The sequence below is a fragment of the Cyprinodon tularosa genome, unplaced genomic scaffold, assembly GCF_016077235.1.
Source record: "Cyprinodon tularosa strain WSP-4 unplaced genomic scaffold, ASM1607723v1 ctg56, whole genome shotgun sequence".
NCBI lineage: Eukaryota > Metazoa > Chordata > Actinopteri > Cyprinodontiformes > Cyprinodontidae > Cyprinodon > Cyprinodon tularosa.
In genome coordinates this window covers 2,612,692-2,618,847 of record NW_024039296.1, presented here as the reverse complement: position 1 = coordinate 2,618,847, position 6,156 = coordinate 2,612,692, and positions in this window count along the sequence as shown.

The window sequence follows — 6,156 nt, the reverse complement described above, 5'->3', positions numbered from 1 at the left end:
GTTTTTGTTGTTAGAAAAGAAATTAGATGTTGGAACACAACTGGTAACACCTATAAATGCTAATTACAAGACATAACCATCAAGGTAACAAGAAATACACTAAACCTAATTAACAGAAACAATTAGTGAACAACCAGAGCAATTAGCTCACTTTCATTAGCATCTCGTTAATTTTATGTTCCCACTGTGAAACATAAAGAGCAGAGAGCAGCTGAACAAAGACACCTGGCCTCTCTTTGGTCTGATTACTTCTTCGCCTTCTGGACGTTTTTATTGGGGTTTCCTTTGAGTCAGTCTGAAAAATAAAGACTTAATATTTCCTGTCAGTTTAAAAGCTGTTATTCAATCATATTTGACAGCAATGTCTGATCAATGTTTCAAAATGTTTTCCCAAACATATGATGAAATGAATAATGCATTAAAAATGAAAGAAATTCTTCAATCAAGTAAGTAAAGCTGGAAAAAATGATAGCAACACACCCACAGTTTTTGGAAAAGGTTTTATTTGTTTAGTACAAAAGCCTGAAACAATAATATAATGGTCTGAGGTCATTAACTTGCCTTTACAGAGGAATAAATGGCAAAATAAACAACATTTACAGACTTCACACTAAAAGCAGAGGTGAATAGTTCCTCTTTTTTATCTTTCAATTGAATATTAATGTATGAAATGCACCTAATTAGATAACGTTGGTAATAAACATCTAAGGCAAACTGATTTGTCATTGCCTTTAAATAAGTAAAAACGGCAAATAAAACATGAAAAGGACATTTCTTTATTATTGTGCATAGAGACTTTAAACTGTTATTTATTAACTTCTAGGCAAGGCTAAATTGACCTAAGCCTTTTTCTTTAAATAACTTAATCTATACTATGTGGATTCTCTTAATTTTTTACATTTTCATAAGTAAAGGTTAACCATCACTTAAATGGAAGAAATAGCAAATATAGATGGACAATAGCATAAAAAATGTGCATGCCAGTGCAGATCTGAGTCATCTTTAATTTTAGTCTCTGTTTAGGTAAACAAGTGGATAACTTGCAGCACTGCACCCGACCTACAGTAGAGGATGGGCCCCTAGCTGCTTAAAAACACCAGGTTGACCAAATCTCAGACTAAAGAGTTGAGAAATGTATTCTTGTAAAAAGTCAATAACAAAAAATTGATCCAGTCAAGCTGCCTTTCATTTAAACCTGTTGTTAAAAAGATAGAAGAAACGTTGCAATACTCTGATTGCTTAAATGTGCATCCTGCATTGACACATCTCTGAAGTATGTGCCTTGGAAAGGAACGACTGATAACATCTCTGCAGATTATGGCTTTACCTTAAGAATGTAACATGAGCTTTCCTTATGATTATTCAGATCCACTGTATTTGAGGGTAGGCTTGTACCCAAGTAGCTACCTCAACAAAGTTTTCTTTACAGGTTTCAAATACTTGTGTAAATGGATTATTTCTATTTTTCATTTTTTTCTTATCTTTTGACCTTAAACTGATTTGTTTGTCTCTCTGTTGAACTCTCATGATATTTCTTTGTGGCAGTTTTCTTTGCATCATGAACAGATTTCTCTAAAGCACCAGACAATAATAATATCAGACAATCAGTTTGCAAACCTGATTCTGTTGACCTGATAAAGAAAAGGCAAATTTTCTCTCTGAGGACTTATATACATATATTATATAAATATTCTTCTCACACTTCTAATTTTAAGACATACCGTTTTTAATGATGGCACATCTTACCACACTTACTTATTATGAATATACTTGAATGTTAATGAGCTCATAAAGAAACCTGGAGCATTTTGACAACTGAGCCCGTTGCTGCTGACCCTTATCCTCTCTGGGAGGAAGCGACGGAGGGTTGGGGGATGTGGGAGGTGTGGATTATAAAGGTCTTCATTTTAATACTCTCACAGCCGCCTTTCCCCTCAGTTTCGGTTTCTTGGCTCACTTTATTGCACAGGCGTACACACTCTTTGGTTATGAAGGCACTTTGAAACGGTCAATTACCTTCTGGATAGGGAGGATACCTGCTGTTAATTACTGCCCATGGTTTTATATGAAGAGTAAATAAAGAGACCGCTGACATTAACATTCCATCAATGCATCCCGTAGTACATGCTGTGCTGTAGAGTTTCATTTAAAGTGAAAATAAAACCCCCAGAGGTGAGAAAAACATTTTTACATTGATCTTGTTTTCATCCACTCCTTTAGCATGGATTAATTTTCTTTACTTCTTGAAAATGACCAAAATTATTTAACAAACACAGAAGAAAAAAATGGTCAAACTTAAGCCAGCATCAAAAATATGCCTGTGTACTATTTTCAGTCACCCAGTCAGCCAACAATATAGACTAAAATCAAAGGCAACTGGACTTTCTCTCAGTTTTTATGAAAACATTGTGACACCTATCCAGGAGTTAATGACCCACCCATTGTTCTCCTGGGTGGTTGGAGTTCTTTTGTATTGGTTTTATGTTTGACCATTTGAATTGTTAGACTGCGTGTGTATTTTCTTCAAAATGAGTTCCTTGACAGAGGTACACTATATTGCCAAAAGTATTTGCTCACCCATCCAAATTATTGGAATCAGGTGTTCCAATCACTTCCATGGCCACAGGTGTATAAATTCAAGCACCTAGGCATGCAGACTGTTTTTACAAACATTTGTGAAAGAATGGGTCGCTCTCAGGAGCTCAGTGAATTCCAGCGTGGAACTGTGATAGGATGCCACCTGTGCAACAAATCCAGTCGTGAAATTTCCTCGCTCCTAAATATTCCACAGTCAACTGTCAGCTGTATTATAAGAAAATGGAAGTGTTTGGGAACGACAGCAACTCAGCCACGAAGTGGTAGGCCACGTAAACTGACGGAGCGGGGTCAGCGGATGCTGACGCGCATAGTGCGAAGAGGTCGCCAACTTTCTGCAGAGCCAATCACTACAGACCTCCAAACTTCATGTGGCCTTCAGATTAGCTCAAGAACAGTGCGCAGAGAGCTTCATGGAATGGGTTTCCATGGTCGAGCAGCTGCATCCAAGCCATACATCACCAAGTGCAATGCAAAGCGTCGGATGCGGTGGTGTAAAGCACGCCGCCACTGGACTCTAGAGCAGTGGAGACGCGTTCTCTGGAGTGACGAATCGCGCTTCTCCATCTGGCAATCTGATGGACGGGTCTGGGTTTGGCGGTTGCCAGGAGAACGGTACTTGTCTGACTGCATTGTGCCAAGTGTAAAGTTTGGTGGAGGGGGGATTATGGTGTGGGGTTGTTTTTCAGGAGCTGGGCTTGGCCCCTTAGTTCCAGTGAAAGGAACTCTGAATGCTTCAGCATACCAAGACATTTTGGACAATTCCATGCTCCCAACTTTGTGGGAACAGTTTGGAGCTGGCCCCTTCCTCTTCCAACATGACTGTGCACCAGTGCACAAAGCAAGGTCCATAAAGACATGGATGACAGAGTCTGGTGTGGATGAACTTGACTGGCCTGCACAGAGTCCTGACCTCAACCCGATAGAACACCTTTGGGATGAATTAGAGCGGAGACTGAGAGCCAGGCCTTCTCGTCCAACATCAGTGTGCGACCTCACAAATGCGCTTCTGGAAGAATGGTCCAAAATTCCCATAAACACACTCCTAAACCTTGTGGACAGCCTTCCCAGAAGAGTTGAAGCTGTTCTAGCTGCAAAGGGTGGACCGACGTCATATTGAACCCTATGGATTAGGAACGGGATGTCACTTAAGCTCATATGTGAGTCAAGGCAGGTGAGCAAATACTTTTGGCAATATAGTGTATATAAGTCCACTCTGGGTCCCTGAGCAAGACCCCTAACCTCACACTGCTCCCTGGGTGCCCCACAATGGCAGCCCACTGCTCCCCAAGGGGATGGGTTAAATGCAGAGAAGTAATTTCCCTCAGGGATTATTAGAGTATATAAAATACCAAAAAAAAAAAAAAATTATAATACCCTCAGAAAGTTCTATTAACAAAAATGGCTTCCTTCACCCTTCTTTTAAACCATCGGTGCTCTCTGTCCAATATTAAACATAGCCTTGCCAGAACAAACAAAAAACAAAACAAAAAAACCACATGACTGTTTTACTCGTTTATTATTTTCTCAGGTTATCTTTGTTTCAGAGTATAATTTCATTTTTAATCGAAACATTTAATTATACAAAAAACAAAAAGAGAGACACATCTGTAGACCTTTTTACAGCACTTTGTAGGCTGCATTAAATCATTATTGCCTATATTAGAGATGTTAAGATGAATAAAAAAAATAATTAGCCTCTGGATGTTGACACAATGCTGCAGCACACTGGCAACCTGTCCAGGGTGTATCCCTCCTTCCACCCATAGACTGCTGGAGATACAGTAGGCACCAGTCTCAGCGTGACTAAGAAGAAGAAGATGGATGGATGTTGACTTAATGTATTTAAAATTTCATTTCATGAACTGTTTTATTCTTAGGCTGAGAATGTCAAAATGAACTCAATGAAAAAATGTCAAAATTTAAATAATAATAAAAAAAAACTGTTGGATTTACATTTGCATAAAATTGAGAGAAATCTGTAATTGGGTAAACATATATATAGAATCATTCATGAAAAACATCCAGAAACCTCATGTAAGCCCTCCTCCTGCCAGTCCATGGTCCTCCGTGTCTATGTTAGTAAGATACTGACTTTCAATTACTACACCAAAGAACCCCGCTTGAAACAGTCTAAGCTCTGTCACATCTTGCAAACCTGTGGCTGCTGACCAGTGAGTCTTAGTTAAATCCCATCTAATTTTTTTTTACTGCCTACATAAATTCTGTGTCCCTTAGAGGGCGCTGTCACTTTAGCCTGTGGAAACAACAAGGGCTGCTGCTCCTTACAGCCTCTGAAATATTCACTGGGTGTTTATTGCACTTGTTTTGTCCAAATACACTTATGCATATATGTAGAAAGAAGACTAGCAGACAAGAACAAAATACTTAAAAGATTCTTTTATTTTTTTTGTACAAAAGGCAATCGTGCAGAAAGGGGAACACATTCCTTTGTACAGTAAGCATAGAGAACAGTAAAGTAACAAAAAACCCACAAGATTAAACCTAACCCTGATTTACTGCTCCATTTCATTGAAATTCAGTACATGAGAAGGGAGGAAAGCAATATATTTGCCAATCCTCTGGCTAAATGGGTCTTACCACCTCAAAATGATGTTGAACATCCTGAAGATATGAGGCCATGTTTTTGTCATATTATACCTCTTTGCCTGAAAAGACATCACAATAAATCGAGCTGGAAGTCGTATTAAACGGTGCAGAAGATGTTGTTGAGACAGAGGTTGAGTGCAATCCTGGCACTCTGAGTGTACTCTGCAGTCTTAAAGTGAAGAAGTACAGCTGCTCTTTTGTCCTGTAAAAATACTTCAGTATACAGATGATTATATAGCAAATGGATTACTGTGCTCTTAACTGTCACTACACTTTAAAGTAGTATATTCTGGTCATAAGAAGTCTTTTGATAGAATGTTTAGACATAAATGATAGATATTTTTTGATGTATCTTCTTCTAAAAGAGAGAGGCCACCTAAATGTTTGACCTCAATTCTTAAACTTTCACAGGATCCTTTATGTTTGTTCCATTACATAAAGCACAAAAGAAATTAACAGCAAACAGAGGTAAAATGTTCAGGAAGGGGGGACCCAGACCCTGACCCTGTTGACACCTTTCAGCTGTTGGATTATAAGGCAGTCAGAACGGACATGTAGACCCTTCAGTGAATCTTATCCTAGTGGGACAGGCCTGGAAAACCTCCGAAGATACTGGAACCACCTAAACTATAGATTTTTTTTTACCTAAACCAAAACCAGAGTTCTGCTTTTTGGCTCTAAAAGAATCATTGCATAATATAAAGTTATTAAAAGCAGAATAATATATATTAAGTGCTTATTTCTCTTAAGCTGTTGAAGACTTGCAGTTAAAAAGTCCCTAAATGCCTAGTTAAGTCCTTAATTTATTCAGGATATGATATTCAAATTAGATTTTTATCTAAATATTTATGCAGTTGTATTTATAATATGGATTGCTGACCTGACACCTTTCACGAGTGTTAACCACAATGGCCTATTTTTAATTTTGAAAAAATTCACTATATAGCATGT